The sequence below is a fragment of the Coturnix japonica genome, chromosome 22 (genome assembly GCF_001577835.2).
Source record: "Coturnix japonica isolate 7356 chromosome 22, Coturnix japonica 2.1, whole genome shotgun sequence".
In the NCBI taxonomy this organism is placed as follows: Eukaryota; Metazoa; Chordata; class Aves; order Galliformes; family Phasianidae; genus Coturnix; species Coturnix japonica.
In genome coordinates, this window is record NC_029537.1 from 723,753 (window position 1) to 746,290 (window position 22,538).

At 43.9% G+C, this 22,538-nt stretch overlaps 1 long non-coding RNA gene across 2 annotated transcripts in view; it reads left to right on the top strand.

Annotated features, from left to right (window-relative positions):
- The window catches only part of LOC107323706, a 141,945-nt gene that overhangs the window by 98,685 nt on the left and 20,722 nt on the right, over positions 1–22,538 (top strand). The window contains exons 1-6 of one of the 2 annotated variants that reach the window (XR_004309504.1): positions 1–406; positions 6,262–6,403; positions 6,557–6,714; positions 7,084–7,185; positions 7,589–7,724; positions 12,835–13,013. The exon at positions 1–406 is cut by the window's left edge and continues 684 nt beyond it. This is a non-coding gene — a long non-coding RNA (uncharacterized LOC107323706). The remainder of the gene's footprint in view (positions 407–6,261; positions 6,404–6,556; positions 6,715–7,083; positions 7,186–7,588; positions 7,725–12,834; positions 13,014–22,538) is intronic. The other variant, XR_004309503.1, reaches the window with a different exon arrangement.

Consider the following 22,538-nt stretch of genomic DNA (forward strand, 5'->3'; position numbering starts at 1 on the left):
GGAATGGAATGGAATGGAATGGAATGGAATGGAATGGAATGGAATGGAATGGAATGGAATGGAATGGAATGGAATGGAAGGAGAGGAATGTTATCATTCTAAAAATGAGCTCCTAAACCGCTTGTCAAGAAAAGAGAGCCAAGTAGCCATATCAAAACAGGATCCAGCTGCTCTCTCCAACACAGTGCCTCCATTTATCACCATAACTTTGGCAGGAGTTGGCAGACAGGTTCTGAGCTCTAAGATCACAGTTCATGCCAGCAGGTTGGCTCCTGCCCACTGCCTTCTGTAAGGCCGTTATCATTGTCCTTGAGGCCATGAATGAGGAAGTGGAGGATGCATTCTGTTGGAACCATGAGAGCATTCCTGTTGAGATGACTGAGAACCACTACGTGCTTCGAGCTGGGTCAGTAAGTCATTGCTAATATAGATTTTTCAGATCTTTTTTTCCCCACTTATTTCTTATCTTCCCTTGAATATTCAGGAAATTGAACAAATTCTTGAAATTCAATACTATGGCAACACCTCTGAAAAGAAATAACATTTCACCCTTTTTTCTCATCAAGTGTTTTATTCGCTTGGATGTTTTCATCACTTTGGGTTGTTGTTGGTTTTTTGTGTTGGTTGTTTTTTTGTTTTTTTTTTATGTATTCATATAAAATTGTCCGTTTCCATTAATACATTTTGCATGGTTGGCCTGAGGCCAGCTAACATTCAGGAGGAAGGTTTCAGTCCCTCCCTGCTTCACGTCTTTAAATTTGCAAGGAGGAACAAATCCTCCAAGGAATGGTGCAGAATCAACATGAGGTCCTTGGGTGCAACAGATTGCCCGGGGCTGTTTACTGTAGCGAGTGTATTTGTACAAGCACATTCTGGCAGTTTGCTCTCCATGGGCGCTGCGGCAGCAAAAGAGGACGAAACTGCTTAAGAGCCCTCAAATACACCATGCAAAGGCACATTATAAAGACAGATACACGATGGGTCATGTTGCCTCTGCGATGAACTGGAAGGTATTTTTTCAGTTGATTAAAACTGTGCTTCTGATCTCCACCATCCAGATTGCTCGTGGGCACTGACCAGACAGGTCAGGTTGGCTAGAAGCTGGATGCTGGTAGCGCTAATGGAGGTCTGCAGGACCAGAGCCACCATTTTGCTGCCTTTTGGGGAGGTTCTGTGCTGTGCTGAAAGGGATTCAGAATGAATTTCCTACAGCATGAGAAGCCCTGAGGTCCTGATTGGAAAAAAAAAAAATGTTCAACTTATGTTCTGCTTATCTTTGAGTGCTTTGGTTCAACAATGTCACCTTCAAGATGAAAGCTGTGTAAGGGGAAAAAAAGCAGAGATCTCAAGGAAGGGACAGTTCTGCTGTCACACTCAGTGCATGGTGTCACAACGTGACATGTTCGCAGTGATAGAGGTGCAGTCTCTCTCCTCTATTCATGACTTTATCTCCCAGTCTGATCATCCAAACCCCTTCGAACTCTGCCAAACCTTCTTGATCGAGCAAGAAACTGGTATTTCATGAAACTCCTGTGCAACTTGGTGGGGTGCCAAGACAGAAAGCAAGGCACATCATTAGTGCTGTTTGCCTGACAGAAGATTCTCTATGGGCTCTTATTAATAATAATACTTTGTACTACTGATATCTTTCATCCAAGGATATGCAAATATTAATTGGCTGAGCAATTCCCTGCATTCAACTCGATGGCATTTCTCTGTTTATTTTTGTATAGCGCAATAACTTCTGAATGTCACATCTCATCAGCACAAAACTTGGGGGGGGGATGTTCTGCCTCTCAGTAAGCAGAGCCTCTCTGGTTTAGAGAGAGAAGGCTGGAAATGCTAAAATGAGAGGAAGGGAATGTAACACCAAGAGTAAAAGGTTCAGGAATAGGCAGAGAGTGGCTGGGGGAAGCTGTTGTGGGGAGGAAGATGAAGGAATATATAGACTCCTGTGCTTTCAGCACAAACTTAACCTTTTAGGGCCAGTTTCACAGCTGGTATGAGCTGGTACTGTAGATGAAGCAGTGTCAGTTTAGGCTAGTTGCAGATCTAGCCTTGGGTATCTTGATTGGAATCTATGGCGGCAATTATTCATGCTCACCATTTGTATTTGGGGACTAATTAACTATTCTGGGTTTCTATAAAGAATATTGTCAACTATTTAATGGCTCATTGGGTTTAGCAGGATTTCTAGCTTCTCTTTTATAATTTCAACAGAATAGTTATTGTGATTTGTGGCTTCAAGTAACAGCTAGCGAGCTGTGAGCAGACCGTGCGTATTATGATGTTAGTTCTACCCTTTGACAAATAAGTTTTAATTGGCTTTACATGGATTCCACTTGGTGATACAAGACATCCAAAGACAGATCTGATAGAGGAGTTTTTCTCAAAAGCAGTGCCTTTGTGCTAATGCGTGCTCAACTGTTCCTTTTCACCAACTTTAGGCAATGAGGAAGAACACTTAACATTAATTCCTGTACTTGTGAGTCTTGCAGCTGCCTTCACAAAGACATTCAAGCCAAGGTCTCCAGCCTAATTTTGCACTAACACAAGAACTTAATGTTTCTGACCAGCTCAATGCATGCTGAATACTTCTGAAAGCTATCTCTTTGTCCAATGGAAAGAGTACAGTGTTCTGAATATGCAGTCCTGGTTTTGGTTGCAGAGCCTTTGAAAGCTTCACAACTCACTTCTCGAGAGTTGTGTAACAAAACGTGTCCCATGTGATCTCAAAACTGCATTCCTTAAGGTAATGGGTTCCGATGCTCCAGCATCCTATCTGAAATTCCTCTGTAAGAGGATTTGAAACTACACCTCAAAGAGATGCTTCCTTAATTGCCCCTCTGCTGTAGTAGATGGAGGAGGCAGCTTGATCACAGACTGGCTGGGGCTTTTTAGATTGAACTCATGCCCTGTATTTCTTCAGAAGGAAAATGGGAGGCCGGAGAAGCTGAGAGCAGACAAGTGCAGCATTTTGATCTGATCATGCCCTTATCTTTCCTTGTGCCTTCATGTAGTTTTGGATCACAGGATACTCAGAGCTGCAGCAAGGCCAGGGCACCGGTGACTCCTTTGAGCTGTTTTGATTCTTTCTAGAGAAGGGTTCGATATTTTTGCTGCTCATACATAGGTAAGAGGGCAAACTTTGGAAGTAATGACATCTTGCTGAAGATGTTCCCACAGGACAGAAAATGAGAATGGGTTTGTAAGAGTTGGAGAAGAGTTGCCAGAATGAATTTATACTCATTTCCGATCAGATGGTTCCCATAATAGTTTCTCATCGCCCTGGAGCGTGTCTGTAGGAACTCCATCCAACTGAAGTAAACATTTTCTTTTGATCTGCGAGGTTTCATCTGAGATAGGTGTGTAGCATTAAATAATTCAGTGTCGTCAGCGTCTGTGATGTGTGTTAACAGCATTCAGATGAGGCTTTATGGAAGGCAGACTTGATCAAAAAAAAACACCCAACAACCTCCCAAAGTAGCTCTTTGGCAATAGGTCTGCTCAGTCTTTGACAACCTTCTCTGCTATTAAACAGCGAAGCCAATTTGTAGATTCCTAAGTGAGGGATTGCATGCACAAGCTTGCGTGCCCCCAACCCTCATTGCACCATTTGCACCTATGAGATGATCAAGGAATCCTGGTGGGAAAACTTGAATGGAAGTATTTGCATTGACATTGCAGCTTTGCCAAAGGAAAATACCAGCATGTGTGGAGGTGGGGGGTTTGTGCAGCTGAGAAGGCAGGGAGAGCAGCTCTCGGTCATGTTTTACACTCTGATTCTGCAGAGATTGGAGTGACGCTGAGCTGCAGAACAGGGCTTTGAAGCAGGACTCAGGTTTGGCAGCATGCTCTGGTTTATCTACACAGCAGTGGCACCACGGATGTCCTTAAGCACCTGAGGATTTCAAATAACAAAACAAGCGCAGAAGCTTAAAAACAGGAGATGATGTAACTGATCATTCTGCTTCTGCTGATAAATACACGTCTCCCACATCTACCAAAAAACCCAAACCCTCCAACAGGAATCTGTCTTCTGTGGTCTGTACTGCAGATCTCCTATTTAGGCTGCAGCTGCAGCATTTTAATCTGGTGCCCATTACACATAAGGTCTCCCTCCATTTCCACCCCCCTGCCAGGAACAGACAGGTTTCACTTTTATGTTTATTTATTTCTCCTGTTTTGTTCTTTTCTATTCCTTCTCCGCTGCCCTTCATGTAGGAAATATCCCCAGCTGATGTTCCTCATTCTGCATTTCCCAGTGCATATTTACCCTAAAAGTCCTCCTAAACATTAACCTTTATTAGGTAACCACTGCTATTGGACATGGAGACTGTGTTCCTTTCCTCTCCCTCGCCCCAGGTGTGCAGTTTGACTCTAATAATGTAGGAATCATGCGTTTTTAAAGCACAATAATTTTCTTCTGCTTGAATTCGGTGGACATTGCAGAGCTGAGAGAAGAAAATGCAATCCATCTTCTGTGAAATGAACTCAGTCATCCTTCAGCTTATTGAGTGAGAGGGAATACAAAACAAATCCACAAACGTCAAAAGCAGTCTACAAGGGATCATTCCTTTTCTTTTTTTCCATTTGTTTCCTTGATTAAAATGATTTTTAACTGATTCCTCTCTTAATTTAATATGACAAAATATAATTCACTTGAATATCCTCCCAAACCCCTTTGCCAAAGTGTATACTTGGCCAAAGAGGGTGGTGGGGACGGGGGGGTGAATCATGCTTGTGCTCTTTAATAATCTCTTTACTGTAACAGTGGAAATACAATGAGAAAAGTTCTAGCCCCATTAAATTCATTGGCAGCTTCCCACTGATTGAAACATGTCGGGAGAAAACCCCAGTGGTGATCGACGGATTTCTTCTGATATGAATAGAATGAGTCTTTCAAGCCATGTGTTTCTCCCCTGGAATTTGTTCTTGAGGCTACAGATGGGAGCAGTAATTTCTGCAACAGCATTTAAGCCCATAGATTGCTCAGCACAGACCCCACTGTGCTGTTCCGCACGCGCCGTGATTCCAACTTAAGAGGTCCCCGCCATCCCTGGGTTCCTTGTGGTGCTCACTATGGGAAGAAGGCTGGTGGAACTGAAATGTGTGATTAATTATGGCATAGGAACACAGCAAAAGACCAGCACCCCCTCCAGCTGATGGCTTGTTCTGAGAGGAGGGGACGTGTGCCCAGTTCCTTCCCTGGTCACAAACCTTCCCAGTTAGATCATGCAGCATCTTTTCTGTTTCCTGGCTGAATAAATGCTTCTGTGTAGGAGGTAGAAGAATTTCCAGCATTCCACGAAGATTATGAACGGATCCTCTTAGCAACCGTGTGGGGCTAGAAAACATTATTCCCATCTCAGAAGAAATCTGTGAAATGGTTCAACCAACGTCATCCAGGGAGACTGGGGCAGGAAGAGGTTTACAATCTGGATTACCCAGCCCCATTTGGTGCCACATCCGCAGCAAGGTCCTGACTCCCTAAAAGCTTCTCAACAGGAGGATAACTGAAGTTTTTCTATATTCTGAGAGCCGTGCCTATTCTTTGAACTCTGGCGCATAAAAGAAATGGGTAATGGAATCGAAGCATACCATGAAAATGAAGATCATAAAGAGCTATCTTTCCAAAGCCATACAAGATTATTTAGGAAAAAGTTGGGTTTTTCTTTTTTCCATCTACTAAGGCCATTGTTATTATATCAAATCTAATATCCTGAAATGAAAAGAAAGTCTTAAAGAAATTGAAATGAAGGAGTAATGAAATAAGAGCCACCAGACGCTGTTAGTTTAATATTACTCTTTAAAGAGTTGAATTTAACTGAGGGATAATTTAACTAAGACGCCATTAGTAATTTTTCTGCATTAACTTTAGAGCCAGATAGGAAACAGGAGTAAACTTCTGCATCTGCAGGGATTGACACTAGCAGAGGATCTGAGCATTTGCATTCAGAAACGGAGCCCTACAGACTGCCATCCTCCTCCTGCCCAACAGTGAGCCCTGGTGATGGAAGTGCCCATCTCCCATTGCTCTCTTGCTCAGCCCAGCCACCACCTCAGCTCTGTGCTGGCAACACCCGGTAGGATGCCATGGACCCCATGGCAATTCCATGCAAAGCCCAAAGCCAACAATGTAGGATAAATTAATGCTTAATTAAAAGCTGACGTAGGAAGAGAAATTAAATTAATGCCCTAATTAATGCGTCGGGTTTAGTCCAAATAGGAAATGTAACGATTCTCCTTTCCCTTTTTCAGTACTACACTTACCTTGGAGCAGTGATGAATTTCAGTTCATTTGGCCCCAGTCCTGGAAAACATCCTCATTAAAACATGTATTGAAGCCCACGCTTAATTCTCATCCTGCCATGTTTAATTGCTGGCCTGGATAGGCATGGAGGTAAGTATTTGATTAAATAAGGCGGAGCTATTGGGAAAATTTTGCATAATTGCCCCCAGTTTGCTAAGCTGATTTGACTCTTAAAAGCTCATTTAAAATCCTCAGTTGAAATAAGTAGCATTATTCAGCATTGCAGCATTTCTTTTATTCCAGTAGCTGTTGTGGGACTGGTATTCATAAAAAGTCACTCCTTTATGATGGAGAAGAATCTAAAATCTACCCAAACAGCAAGTATTCTGTGAAGGAAACAGAGGCAGTCCCTTCAAACCCAAGCCATTCTGTGATTCTACGAGGATAGGAGAGGATAACAGGTGAGTACCAAAAAAAGGCATTATAGCCCTATTGTAGTTTGTTTTCTATGTTTTGAGCTCTGAGTGATGTTATTCAGAGCCATGTGGGATTTCCCTCTGCAACCACATGGCCAGAAGACAGGCATGTATAAAAAGCCAAGGTGCTCACTCGGTCTCATGGTTCTTAAGAAATGGCATTGAAAAATGAAAGATGTTTTAATACTTATTAAGAAGAAATACCACCAGTCTAAGAGAAAATCACAATAGGTGTCTCTGAGTCTCTTTGGATGGGATTCCTATTAAAATCAATGTTAGTTTTGCAAGTGGTGGTGCTCAGGCGTTATTGATTGGTGACTGATAGATGATTTGTGTGTTTTTCTCCCGTTGCAGTTTTCTCTCCCCAGCCAGTTTTTCATCCTTTCAGCTTTAAAAAGAAACCAGTTCTGAGAATTGAAGAGTGGACCGATTCTGTAAGATTCAGCTCAGTGTGAGGTCAGTGCATTCCTTCAGTCATGTTTCATATCCCAAATTGAAGGCCTAGAGAGAATGAAAATGCTCCAGTCGTGTCCTTTTGAGGGCAGGGGTGAATTTCCTTCTCTAGAAACCCACTCCACCCTCTCCAACGTGTGCACACAAACAGAAAGTTACTATAAACCGTCTGAGGTCAATGCATTGCATCAAACGACCGTGTTAATCCATAGCTCTGCATGCCCAGGGCAGATCCAGCTCCATAGGAAATGAGCACATCCAGAGCGTTTGTGTTTTCAGCATCAGGGAAAGGGGGAAAAAAGCTATCAGATTCTGAATCCAGCTCACGAAGCCTGGATGTCTGCAGTGTACGAGCATTTCTCATCCAGATACTCTGGCTCTAAATGTTAAATGTTTTTTTTATTAGCAGCTCTTCTATTGTGTGCACTGAAAGATGAGTCACTGCCCTTCAAGAGCAAAGCTGGGAATCAATAGACCTCTGTGAATTAGATAATGTGCTAAAATATGGATATCTGCAAAGGCATGAGAATTGCAACTAATGTGTAAGTAGAAACATGCAGTGAAAATTGCCCAGCAGACGGTAATCCTTCTGGAATCTTCTTTGGGACCCACCCCACTGGTGATGGTTAAGCATCCTGTTCACTGTGACCACGTGGTAGATAGGAGGATGTGAAATTGAGCTCTGATGCACAGAAATTGAGTCTGCTACTCTTGATGACAGAAACTGCCTCAGGACTGGGGAAACCAGCTGCACTCATTGCACCCTGAAGCCTGATTAGAAAGGCATAGGTGGGTGATAGATGATTATTCCCCTTTCCCCAGTGCTGCTGAGATCCATCTGGACCCATCTGTGCTCCCAGTTACAAGAGATTCATGAAAATAGTGGAGCAAACACAGCGTAAGGGAGCAAAGGTGTTCAAAGGGTTGACCCTGCTTTGAGTTGGAAGATTCCCTTCCAACATCAGCTGTCCTGTGAGATCCCATGAAAACCCAGTCCCATGCCGTCAGGCAGCTTTCTCAATGCAATCTGGAAGCATATTAAGTCAGAATAAATCCAAGTTTTGCACTAGCTATCCAGAAATAGTCCTGTGGTTACCTAAGACGTGCTCTCCCCTTTCTAAATGTTGCATAAGCAGCTTCCAAAACTTTAGTAGAGTTGTTTTATCTAATGAACCTTGCTAGCTTGCTGGAAAATAATTATTCAATGAGCCCCCAAAAACAGCGTTAGCTGCAAGTAATGTGAGCTCCCACAACATGCTCATACATAGCAGTTCAGTTTGTATTGGGGGTTTTATTGTTGTTTCTCTAAACAGAGCGGATAGCCTCAGGCAGGTCTGAAAATTGCATCTCCAGCCAATTGGGGAAAGTGAAAGTCAGAAACAATCGTCAACAGAATAAATTCTTCCTCCTGGCACATGATGTGCTGGACTTGGCAACACCAGGTGCTAACTCCCCTTCCCCCCCCAGACTCCCACTCCCGACTGGGAAGGGAAACAAGAGCCATAAAATACAGCTATGCACACGTAGAGATAAAAGGCCAAACCAAATCCCTCATGTACCTCTGCAGCAGACAGAAGCAAAGCTAGACCACAAAGATTCATGGCAGTTAGTTGTGTGCTAGTATAATCCAGTGGATCATGTTCAAATCACTGAGCAGAAGTGGAAAAAAAAAGCCTGACATGGATATTTATGTGGCCATTATCTTTTGCCAGTCCTTTGCAGAGCACATTGCTTCGGTGTGAATTTTCCTCCTAAGAACCATCTGACGCAGGCACTTGTTATTATCCCCATGCTGGAGAGGAGAGGGGCTCTGTTGAAGGCAAATGACGACTGCATATTTATGTACCACTGGAAGACTTGCCCAAAATGGCAGAGGAAGTTCTTGGCATGACAGCAACCAAACCTCAACTTACTCATGTTCTGGGCCGAGATATTAATCCTCAGAGCATAGTTCTGAGGTATTTATTGAATAACAGTGATTTAAGCCTGTAAAAATACCAGATCTAGTCTATAGGAAGGATGCTGAGCTTAACTGTGTTGTTGTGAGGGTTGCAGCCATGTAGCAGAGTACAGAATCAAAGGCCAGAATGATACAATAATTAGTTATATTTAACTTATCCGTTGGTTGCCATGGGGGATTAAGAGGTGATTTTCATGCAGACTGTGATATATGTTGGTTTATATCTAGCTGACAGGTATTCTTAGTGCATGAGGCCCCAGTTCTTTGACCTGAAGCCAGCTGATATTGATTTAGATTTTCTGTAGATCAGATCCTCTTCCTGGAAGAAAAAAAAAAAACAACCTACAGATGAAGCAGTGACTTAAAGAAATTACTCAGGGTTTATACAAGTGCAAATGTGAGAGAGGAATTCACCCCCAAAAGACCTGCCTGTAATAGAAGAAAGTCTCTGATTTCTCTCTTTTGCTTAAAACAAATCAGAAACCCCACTGTATTTATGTATTTATTTTCATTTAATTCTTGATGCTGGAATCAGTGGCATCTCGTGCATCTTGCTTCACTGAATGGTCAGTTTCTCCTTTCATCACCAAGGATCGGAGAAACAAAATCCAGCTACATCCAAAGGAGCTGCTCTGAAATCCCTGGAATTTCATGGGAGCTGATGTGGGAGTAGAATTTGGTCCAAAAGAGTTATTTTTTGCTTAGAAAGAGCAGTCGCTGCCAGAGAATAGGCTTGATAGAAATGTTGGCTTTCTCCTTCTGTAACAGAAACTTCATTTTGTTTCTGAAATGATAAACTAAAATGGGGGGTGTAAATTCTGCTTTCATCTGCTTTGGTGTAAACTGGGAGCAACTCATTGACTTTAAAATCCATGCTTGTTTAGAAGTATTCCTAACCTCATCTCATCGGCCAGAAGCCTTTCCTTCCTCAGATAAAATGCAAATCTGGAATAAGGGAGTTTTGCAGAAAGCTGAAGAAGGAGGAACCCAAATCCCATCAATATCCAACCAAATTTAGGCCTCTAAACTTCCTTCACTTCTGTGAAAATCCCAATCTATGGTTCAAAGAGAAAAAAAAAAAGTGCTGGCAGTTCCTTTAACTTACTGAAAAAAAAAATTTTAGAGAGTGTTTTATATGATTGAGTGTTGAAGAGCTGTCATAAAGCTTTTCATTTAGCAGCATCCCCAGATAGATAGCAAGAGGAGATTGCAATAACAGAGGAGAATGAGAAGGAGAGGATTTGCTGCGTTACCTCCAAACATTTCTCCCCAGGTCCCAGGCCCTACTCTCAGAAATTGAAAGTGTCTTAATTATTCAGGGGAAGAAGGATGCCCTGCTGTAACTTGTTGGATAATTATTCTGTGCTGACAGTGCCCTGAAGTACTTCACTGGTTTCTTTGCCTTCGAGCTAGCTGAAACATTGAAGTGTTTTGAGATCCGAGAGCCATTTACAGGAAGGGCATGGAGACCTGCTGTGAGCAGGAGGGATATCAGGACACACGAAGCAAAATGTCTCCTTAGAATCATAGAATAAAATCACAGAATCATTAAGGCTGGTTGAAAAAGAGCTCTACGATCCCCAAGTCCGCAATTAGAGGTAAATGCACTGGCATGGGCTGCCCAGGGAAGTGGTGGGATCACCATCCATGGATGTGTTGAAGAACTATGGAGATGTGGCACTGAGAGAGGTGGTCAGTGGTCACGGTGGGTTGGGTTGGGGTTGGACTTGGTGATCCTAGGGGCTTTTCCAGCCTTAATGATACTATGATTCCATTTAGGGACATGGCTAGTGGGCAATTTGTGATGGGTTGGGGTTGGACTTGGCAATCTCAGTGATCTTTTCCAACCTTAATGATTCTATGATCCACTTTTGGGGAAGTTTGGACTTCCAATGAGCACAGCATTGTCTAGCAAATCCCAAACCATCCGGGAACAGCAGCCTCCAGCCTGCCACATGAATGTGCCACCCTGAGTAGTGTACGTGGCATTGGAGCTCACACAGGCTGGCAAAGCTTCTCACACTCTGATGTGTTAGAAACATCCAAGCAAATGAGATGCGATACTTGGGTGTGAGTGTGTGGCTGTGAGGACTCAATCCTGCCAAGTGTCAAACGCTGCTGTGGTCCATCCCCCGGTCAATGGGAGCTGCTTGCCCAGCACCAGGCAGGATGGAGCTGCCAAGGCTCCAGGCACCAAATAGCAGCGTGTGAGAAGTCACACCGTGAGCATGCTGAGATGTTCACGACAGATCTTTCCAACAGTGAAAACTGCCTTTTCTCCTGCTCCCGCATTTAGCTAGCACCTGTCAAAGAGCATTAGAAGGGGGAAGATGACATGGAATTAAGAGAAAGATTTCTCATGGCCAGAGAATGGTGGTGAAGCCCACTGTGCTGCTTTCTGCATCAGAGAGCTGCTTTGTTAGTAAGGAAGAAAACCACCAACAATCCCAACGCTGCATGATTTTCTGCTGCTGGGTGCTGCAGGTATTTTAATCCACAAAGAAAACGAGTATATTTCATGTAAATTCATATCAAAGTGACACGCCATCCTTCAGCTTGCTAATTTAGGGGCTGGTATGCAGATGGAGAATGCTTGCTGCTTCCTCATAGTCAAACCCCTCTACAGCATCTCGCATTCAGCATCTATGGTGACACGTGGCTTTCTGGAAGCTTGGCCAGATCTTGTGCTGGTGTTTGTTTTGTTGCAGATCAGCACAAGGAGAGCTAGCAAGGGTTGGTGCTGGACTGGAACATAGTGGGATATTGGAGTAACCCTGGTGCGCACACCTTTGGCAGTCCCTTTCAAAGCAATTCTGTGATGCTTCAGAACAAATCAGTTCTGAAGTCTTTCAGACATCATCTCAGAGCAGTTTGGGCTCTAGGCTTTAGCATTTAGATCAGAACTTGTTCAAATCCACAGATGGGGCTGGGAAACCTCCCAGCTCCATGTGAGTGTCCTCACTGGTGACACTGGCACCAATTTTTGTGCCCTGTTGACCAGACAAAAAGAGACCTTCACTAATGGAATACAATGACATTCTTCCTGGCCCTCAGAGGAGAGGAAGGGCTCCAATTTAGGAGAGCCACATTTTAGTTTAATATCTCTATTACAGGATTTTTCATTGTAACCCTTTTGTCATTAAAAGCAAATAACTCCATCCTTTCCTTGTGAAATGCTTTAATATTAGTCCAGTCCTCCTTTTGGAATTGCTGTCATCTGAGTATAGATTATCTGTGCTTCTGGAAGCACTTTGGATTATTATTGTCTGGGAATCTCATCCTTTGGAAACAGTAAAGCCATCTCTTTTTCTTTGGAATCAAAGATAATTTTCCATGATCCTTTTTTCCTTCTCTTTTTCTCTTTATTCCTTAAGGTTTTGTCATCTTTATGCCAGTGAAACTATGCACTTCAAATTCTCATCCCAAGGTTTTGAGTTGATTTTCATGGCAGATACAAGCAGCGATGCCTGCACTGATCTCAGTCGTGGTTTATTTTTATTCTTATATATCAGCAGCTATTTGTCATGCTACCTTGCAGTGTGGGACTCACATTTATATGGTTTGGGGAGATGTAACTCATTTTCTGTTTAATCCACTGTCTGTCAAAGGGAGAGATTTAAGATAGAATACCGTGGGCTTTCTGACGTGGTTCACGATTTTTTTATATGTGTATTTATTTATTTTTCATGCAGGCTATGTCATTTGTTAGGTTGAGTGCAAGAGAAAGTTGGTCTTCCAGTAAATGTAATTTGAGACAAATTTTCAGCGTGCAATGGACTTCTGACATGATTTGGCAAGGTTCTGGAGTATTAACATTGTCCTCGTGAACCAGTCACACTGTCACTATAGTTCTGCTGCTAGGAAGGCCTTGGTAAGTTATTCCCCTCTGTATGTTCATAGGTTTAAAAAGGAAAAAGACGGTGATTAAAAGAAGATGGTGCTCTAAGCAACCTGATAAAGCTGTAGATGTCCCTGTTAGTGGCAGGGGCTGGGTGAACTTTAAGGGGTCCCTTCCAACTCAGTTCTGTGATTCTATGAGACTGTGAGAATGAATGCTTTTCTTGATGAAGCACTTTGAGATTCGTGGACCAACACTGTGGTTCTCATGGAGAACTGTGAGCAGGGAGCTCAAAGGGAAGGTGAGCACAGGGATGGAAGCTGGTGGTATTCAGAGCGGTGACATCGGAGGATGTTGGCTGAAATACAGGATCCCAATGCTGTGTGTATTCCTCATGAGAAGCAGATGCTGCTTCCAGACTGCAAAGTAGGGGGCTGCAGCTTGCTCACAGTTGGCAGCGAGGAGGAGCTGGGAGCCTCCAGGTTCACTCTTCCACCCAAGCTGTCAGCACCCCCCATGTCAGACATGTGGAGGTGACTCGCATCCATCTGATGTGACAGGAGCCAGGAAAAGCTCCCTGCCACCCCAACGTGATGCAAAAAAAAATCACTCCAAGTCCTTCTTAAAAAGAACAATGATGGAGGTGTGATTCTTTCATCGAAAGAGACATCCACGGGGTGTCAGCTAGAGAAAGACCGATCCCTGCAGCCCATACTATAGGAAGCCTTGCTATGGCTGAGGACGGCCTGCGTCAGTGAGCTGGTGGTTATTTTGGGTGGCTGCCGTATGTCTGGTGTGTCTCTGACTCTAAATGGGACTTCTGTGTTTTTTAAAGCCTTAAAAAAAATACTCACTTGGTGTGACGACAGATTTGCAGTTTAATGGAAGAGAATTTGGCTTGGGAAATCATCCTTGGTATGGGGAGGAATGAAAATGACAGGTCTCAGAGGCTTGACAGCACAGTGCAGCAGGCTTTGTGCATGGTGAGACTGTCTTGGTCATAGAATGGTACAATGAGATATTGAAATTCAGATGCAAAACTTCCAGCATTGCTTGGATCAGAGGGCAACACTTGGGTCTCACGCATCCTTCTGGTCAGCTGGGCTCACTGGTGATGCTGAGCTGTGATAAATTAATCTGAACCTGAGCCCTTCAGGAGCTGATGGATATTCTGTTAGCCTGGCGCAGGAAAATAAATAGCCAAGAATGAACGTGAGGTTGCTGCTTTTCCTTGAGGTTCTGGTTCCACAGCCTATAAATTTGAAGGCTCCAAACGCCACGAGATGCAACTTTCAGGAGAGAGAATGTACAGAGCACTGATGAGATGCCAGTAAACAAAAGAATTAGGCTGTATTACCAGGAAGCTCTCAAAGAAGTGAGTTCTGAAACAGCTTCCCATGAGATTTGCACCAGGCGGTGATATATTGAGAGCATTCCTTCATTGTCAGAAGGACAGACTGTAGAAAGCCAGCTCTGAGAGATCTTCTCCATCATTTCTATGAGCCACTATGCTTAGGTGCTGTCAGAAACACGTCAGAAAAGCATTTCTTCTGGATTAGACACTTGTTATCAGTCTGGAGTACCGGGCAATTGATGGTGAGGATTCATTGATGCACTGGACAAGGTACATGAAGGCTGGGAACATTTGTCAGCCTTGGCTGAGCCTCCTTCCAGACAAACTCCAGTACCTTTGTCACTTTAAGGGAGTTTATTACTTCTTAGTGAAAAGCCAGGGAGGAAATATAACAGATGAAAGGAGACTTGTGAGGCATTTCAAACCTGGTAAAAGAAAAGGAGCAGATGAATCTCAAAACAGTGCTTTGGAATTATTTGTGCTATGGATGCATAGAAAGTTTGTGGGTTTCTTAAGCTGCTTCGTGCCCTTACCCCGCTCTCCTGAACCTCCAGCGTGGCTGACCCAAAGACATAAATCATTCAATGCTATTTATCTGCCTTTCAGCACTATATAGTGAACTGGTCACACATCAGCCACTGGCAAAAGCAGTGCACAAAAGCAGCATGGAGGGCAGGTAGGCAGCAGAGCTGCCTTTACAGCCCTATTTGCCTGCGGTGGCGTGAAGCAAAGCCAAGCTCAGGTCTGCCTTCTGATCTCAGCAGCCTAATTGGGTCATGGAAAATGTGGGTTTCGACTCGGGAAAAGCTGTGTCATTTGAATTAATTAGATGTGGCTATTCCCTCTCTGTAAGCATCTGCAGATGGGAGAGCAGGAATACACTGATGACTTGCAGGAGCCTTTTACTGTTGGACTGAGAAATTCTTGTGACAGTGCACACAAACCCTTTGGCTTATGTGCCCATTAGTCCTCTGAATTCATTACCTGAGAGCAGCTGGTTCTGAGAGTCAGGCTGTGCCCACAGGTGTCAGGAGATGGGCCAGAATAAAGGGAGATGGGCCAGAATAAAGTTACTTGTGCAGGCTGTGGGAAACCCTGTGAGGTAGAGCAACCTTCTCTGCGGTAATGTATAAGGATGTGAAGATAAGGGGAAGTTAAAGGAGAGAGGGGTCACCAGATGGGAAGACTGGAATCTGGTGTGGATGGTGTGTAGGATTGCAGCATCACAAGGAGAAGCTGCAAAGGGGGGATGAGAGTCACTCAATGCTTCAGCTGTAGGGCCAGGAGCTGAGACACTGAGCTCCAATCACAGCTTCTACAGGGACAATCAGTGTGGCCTGGAGCAAGACAGCTGTGCCCTGATCCCCAAAAGTACTTACAGACTTGATAAGGCAACAGAAAGTAGAACCAGAGTTTTACTGCCTGGGTGTTTTCTCCCTTTGAAAACAAGAAGGGAAATAATACTTTATTGCCTCACACAGCTGTGATCAAACTTAACTCTCAAATGTTTGCAAAAGGCTTTGAAGGGAAGCACCAAGTCTTATGGACAAAAAGCTCTTATCATCCCACCTGGTGGGAAGGCAGGGCCTACCCAGGGGAGCTTAAGTGCATGTAATGTGTCTGAGTGATTGGAAGGGCTGGAGCCAAGATCTACCCTTTCCAACACCTCATTTGAGGGTTGGCAGTGGAGATCAGGGTGTTTTGCTGGAGATCTGTGTATACCTGAGACCTTCTGAAGGTAAGCAGCTTCTTTTCTTTGTTTCTGTGCTCATGGCTGTTGCATTTGAGCAAATCCTTGTTTGCTGCAGTCTGGGACCTTGCTGTTCTGTTGTCATTGCTGTGCTTTCCATTGCACTTCAGTAGGCATTGAGTTACTACTAGGCATATAGGCCCCCCAATAGGTTGCCCTCTTTTTTTACAGAGGTCAGAAGTCTATAGGTCAGTTTCAAATACTAAATGCCATTCAATTGAAAGTTGGCTGTTGTTTGGGACAGCGATTTCTATAGTCTCTCCATGCTGGTTCACAAAACAGAAGCCTCAATTCTGGAGATAAAAGTTAATGTGCTACATCATCTGCTGAAGTGGGAGAATCATTTTGATGTGCAGGAATATCAGGCTCGTTATGAGCGCTGTTAGTTAACCATAAAAACCTGAAATTGTGGAACCCAAAAGACATCTGCCTTGTGTCTGGTTCTCTTTTTATATCCTGTAGACAATAAGCCTGTATTGTAGACCTCCAGTTTGTCTTTGGTGTGCGTTGTTACCCTCATATAAATGTATGACACAACGTGTATCTTCAGGGTGAGCTTTGACAAGACAAGATTGCAGTAATGGTCAAAGGCAAAAACATTAATACAATAAATAACATTTCACGTTTCAATGCAGCAACTCAGAGCTTTTTATTCCCTCTGCATCCTTGTGGAAGAACGTACAATAGGGGGTGAATGAGGCATTCAAAGGGAAACCAATTGCCCAAAATCTTTAGCACAGTCAGTAACACAGTCTTGAACTCGTGTTCTGCTCTTAATTGTGAGCAGACATTTTCATTCTTTGTGGATAGAATAGCCTGTATAAGTATAAAATATTAACATTCTCCTTTGAGTGTTTCTGGTATGAATTCTTCAGGCAAGGGCTTCCTGTGTTTTTAAGGAGGAGGAAGTCGAGCAGAAGGAAATCATGGGTTTAAAAGGATGACATAATAAATGTTTGTGACATTCTCAGACACTTCAGTAATACGGACGCTCCGGTTGGGGAAATTTGTACATTTTAATGCAAGTACAAATTTACTTCAGATGTTTCTGTGCTTCTCTCAGTAGATTCGGGCACCCTTCCAGGCTGGGTGAAGCTCAGGGTAATTCACTGAATGCAGTGCGCTGAGGTTAGACTTAAAAGCATCTCTTCTCTTATAGTTATGGCACAATGTGATTCTGAATCTGAGAACCCTCCACTGAGGGAGGTGGTCAGTGGGCGCAGTGGGAATGGGTTGGAATTGGGCTTGGGAATCATTGAGGTCTTTTCCAACCTTCAGTGATTCTATGAAGATGGCTCAGGGCGAGAGCTCGTCTCTGCTTCTGCCCCTGATGTGTGTTCAGTGTGAACATGGCTCTATGTCTCTGCCTCAGTTTCTCCTGTTGTTAAATCCATAAAGCTGTACATGGAAGTCCAGGGTTTTGATTGTGAAACCCAGAGTCAAAGGCAAATTTGGGCTTATTTAGGTAGTTGTGCCCCAGTGATGGCTTCAGGATCTTTGCCTTCCCCTGCGCAGCTCTTTGCAGTTCATGAGTGACTCAACCAAGTCAAAGCTTGGGATATCTCTGGATGAGTGTGGAGTTTTTCAGTCCTTGCTCTGGAGAGCTCTCATCCAAATCATCTTCTGCCTTGTATGGTGAGGCACGGTGTAATTAAGATATTTACCAGATGTTCTCCAGAGTGGGAGTGACAGAGCCGCAAACTGACCCCAAATCCCTTCTGCCCTTGTTCTTTTCCCCATGCTTCAGCCCACAAAGCGATTCTTCCTCTCATTTGTCTGTAGAGACATTTATATAACATGAGTACTGAAGTGTGTCCTTTACGCAGCCTCCTCTTTCATCCACAGCAACTGCATTCAGATCCATCTTAAATCAAGCCCAAAAGCCTTGAGAATTTTTGCTAGCACATCATCTGTCAAAGGTCTTTCTACCCGAATAAATTTGTGTACACCGAGAGCACGCCAAGGGAAGAATCAAATTAATTGACTTCTCCTTCTAACAAAACATTTTTCGGAACAGAACATCAAAATGATCATCTGACACAAATCATCTGTTTCTTTTCTCTTTTCTCTCTTTCCCCATCCTTTATTTTTTTCTTTATGGAAGGAAAAACAAAGGCATCCTTTAGGATGATATTTGCAGTGTCATTGTCTCCAGTGCAATCGTGACATTTCATCACGGAGCAACACCTCCTGCCTTTCCAATTGCATTAAATTTTCAAGATGTCTCGGAGTCAGCCCAGAGCAAACTAGATCAGATGGATGCCTGGCTGCGAATATTTCCAGGCCCCCTTAAAGAACTGTGAAAGATTTAGGTTTCTTTAGTGCAAACTGTGGTAGACAATACATTTATTCTCTCAGTGCCAGCAAAGTCCCAGGGACCAGACTGGAACGGAGGAGAGGCAGATGGGAGTAAAGTGGTATTGACATGCAGACATTCATAGGTCAGTTATAATGTGGTAGCAATGGTAATGGGAGGACGGTTGGACTGGATGATCTTGTAGGTCCTTTACAAGCTTGTAATTCTGATTCCATGATGTGATCTGCCCCCCTGCAGCTCACAATGCTTCAGAGCCAGTTATCTTCCTTTCTACCTTTGAACTTCAAACCCAAGCTTAAACCTGCATCCAGGCTTCTTCCTTTGGTTGTGCTGCATTTAATGGCTTTTAGTAGCAATACAAGACTGGAAATGAGATTATGAAAACAGTTTATGGGCCAGATTCATTTATGAAGATAAACCTGCATGAGGACTCAGGGCTCTCCCAGGGAAGGCTCTCCTAGCTGTAATTATTATTACATAAACAGCGAGTGAGTTTGGATGCATTTCATTCTACCATTAAGCAGTTAGCTTTTCTTTTAATCTCTTAATGTTATTTTCCCCAGGCATTTTGGAGGTGGTGGGGAAGATCCTGAGTAGTAAAGCATGAACCAAATGTTCTAACAAGAGTGGGAAGTCTCTGCGTGATGTCAGCAGTGGTTTGTCTCAGATGTTTAGCAATAATGAAACATACAGAAGCTTTCTTTTGACTAATAGTGCTGCTGCTCATTGAGATGAGAGAATAACTGATCTGCTCAGCATCCTGTGCTGTGCCTGCTTCCCCTGTACACACACCCCCAAGACAGACATCCCCATAGGGAATGGGATTTTTTTTTTCCTTTCTTAGTGGAAAACTTGGCAGCTCTTAATGCAGAGTTCATTTCTGCATTGGCCTTTGGGAAGGGCAGCATTTTTGAGTGCTGTTTCAGAGCCTTGCCAATTATTATTAATTAAAACAGGCTTGGTATTGCCTGTGTCAGCCTGCTTCACATCCAGAATTCACAGCTGCAGCTCAGGGCTGCCCAGCACCCGGCTCCTGCAGCTCAGCTGCTCTCCCTGCACGCGCTGTCACCACCAATTGCTGCCTGGCCATAATTTGAGGCAGAACAGCCACAAAGCGTTGTCAAAAGCCTGTGTTTACACAGCCAAGTCATGCCCTTAATATTTAGCATAAACATATTTGGGCCGATGGATTGCAAACACCTCAAAAGGCCTGAAAAAACAGAGTTTGGCAGCAGCACGGTGGATCTGCAGTGATTACAAAGCTGGGTGTGAATCAGGCTCTCAGGTCCTAATGTTTGGGCTCAGGCTCCTACCTGGGAAATGATGGACTTGCAGGAATCTGGAGCAGCAGGGAATTGAATCATGCTTGATCCAGATAAGTTCACTGTTGGAAATAGGAGTCTGTGGATTTTGCTGCATAGGGATTTGGACATTTCTTTTTAATCTAACTTAATCATTCTTAATATCCAAGTTGACACATGCCTGCTTCAATGGGCAAAGACCTGTGCAAGCAGCTGCTTTGGTGTGGTACCTGTGGCAGGCAGGGTGTTTGGAGACAGGATCTCCTTGACTTGCTCAGGGTTATGTCATGACAGCAGAGGCTGCTGTCAGCTTGCCAGAGCTATTTGTAGAGCTCCTTCTCTGGATGGCTGGGGTGCTGTGAACTGTGGCCATCGGTGATTCAGAACAACGTGGGGAAGGGACATGCTGGGAATCAGATCCGCCTGACAGGTGAATAGATTTGTATTTGTAGAGGCCAGCTTGGAGCAAAGCAAATGAGCAACTGTCCTTCCAGCTGCTCAGCCATGGCCAAGGGTAAAGTAGACACAGAGCAAGGCAAGCAATACACAACATGCATCCTGCATGTGCAGGGCTCACCATACTGGTGTTTGGTGTAAGGGCTTGCAAAAGCTCTGGCTTCTGGTGGTGGTGGCTGAGAAATGATTCCTTGGATTCCTCATGAAATCCTTGGATTTGGAAGAGACATTTAAAGGGCATTTAGGGTTAGGAGCAATGTGTTTGGGGTGGGATGTTGGCTTGAAAAGCATGAGCGCAGCTGTGTGTTGGCAGAGCAGGTAGGCACAGGGGCAGCAGCATCACTTGATGTGGCAGTGACTTGAGTGGTGTGCACAGGGGACTGCCAGCAGCAAGCAGAAGCAAACACCAGCCTACATCCATGAAACACCACGGCACAGCAAAGGGATCCCCAGGGAACATCAGGGCCCTGCCATGGGCCAGCTCTGCTGTCCCTGAGGGTGTGCTCTGGATTGATCAAATAGGGTTAACCTGTCCTTTTGGGGAAAACTCTATAGAGTTTTCTTTGGAGTCTTCAGAAATAAAAAGATGGAGGGAGCAGAGGAAAATGATTTTGCAGAGGGTGGTTGAAAAATCTGTGCTTTCTGGGACTTGCCAAGGGGTTACGCTGCTTCAGACCCAAGGGAAATGTATTTTATCAGTGTTAGATGCTTTGCTCAAGAGGAATGTTTGTCTGCCTGTTTTTGTCCTTGTTTTCCTCCTCGGGTAGGTAGAAATAACAAAAACATTTCAAGCAGAAGCTGGTTTTTTTTCCCCAAGAAGGGCAGATCTTTGGGACTCTCTCAGGTATCCTCTGAGGACTCAGCTGTTGTGGTTGATTTTGTGCAGAAAACATTAAAAAACTACAGCAACAAGGCAATGTAAAGCCCCAAGATAGATATTAATTGTTCCTGTGCAGGACCGTAATAGCAAATAGGTTTGGAGTTATTGAGCCTCATGGAGTTTGACACAGTCAGCAGCCACGTTGGGTGGAAATTCAGGAAATGAATTAAATGTAGCTTTTCCTTTTTTTAAATAGGAATTTATAGGTCATTTAAGGTTTAATGATCTCTGTCCAGAACTGTTGGCTTGGAAACTCTTGGGAGGAAAACACATGCAGAGAAAGAGCCCAGCCTGCTGGTTGGGGAGAAGGGCTAAATGCCCTGAGGATGTTTGCTTGGAGTCACAGCCTTTGGAAAAGCACAGGATCTATCAGTGCTGGGGGAAGGTGATGCAATTGGAATTCAGCTCCTGTAGGTCCCAATGGAGAGAAGGGAATAAAGGTGAAGCAGTGATTCAAGGGCAAAGGATTTGTGTTTGTGTTGCCTGGAGAGGCTGTGGATGCTCCATCCCTGGGGGTGTTCAAGACCAGGTTGGATGGGGCCATGGGGCCTGATGTGGTGCCACATGTGGGGGTTGGAACTTTGTGATCCTTGGGGTCCCTTCCAACCCAAGCCATTCTATGATTCTGTGCTGGAATATATACCTAAACAATACGGGCAGCCCAGTGTGTCTGTACACAGTAGCACTGTCAAGTATCGGCGAGGCAGGAATACCAAGTGTAGGCATGCCAAAGATTTCAGCTCCCAGGAAATGACTTTTTACACTTCCATCCTCCGGGGAGAAGGAAAGAGAAATGAGAAAGGAGGGAGGTGAATGCGGCAGTGACAGATTGATTTCAGCTGCTCTCTTTCTTTGCTTTCTTCCAAAGAAAATGGAGGTGGAATGATTCCAAAGGCAAAGCTCAGTTGGGGGGGGGTGGCACTGCTGGGAAGACCCAAAGCACCCAAAGTGTGCAGGTGGGACATTGTGTTGCCTTAGATGTTCTTCAAATGCAAAGTGAGAGCAAGTTATGTATTTTTCATGAGGAGGACCTGGATATTGCAATGGTTCAGTTGTGGTGGGATAAATGTGAACCTGTGCTTTTGAAGACGTGATTCTCTCCAAACACAGTGTCAGGAATGGGAAGAGAATGGGAAGCGTTCAGCTCTTTGTCAGTAGTTGAGGAGAAAAATTAGAATCGGTGCCATCAATGCTTCATCAAGTTATTTTATTGGGTTTGCTGCTTTGCTTGGAGTCTGCAGAACAAGATATTCTTAATGAAAATAGCCATGACTTAAGGGTCAGAAACACAAAGCTAAAATCAATGCTTTGTTTTCCATTGCCTGGGTATAGCACGGTTGAGTTGACCTTTCTATTGCTATTATTGCTGCAGTTTGATGTGTGAATTATGTTTTTAATAATTTTTTTATTTTTTATTTTACTTTTCAATGCTGTGGAACATAAAAAGAAGCAAAACTATCAGAAAGCAACACTTTTAAACTGAGATTCCCATTGCTTCAC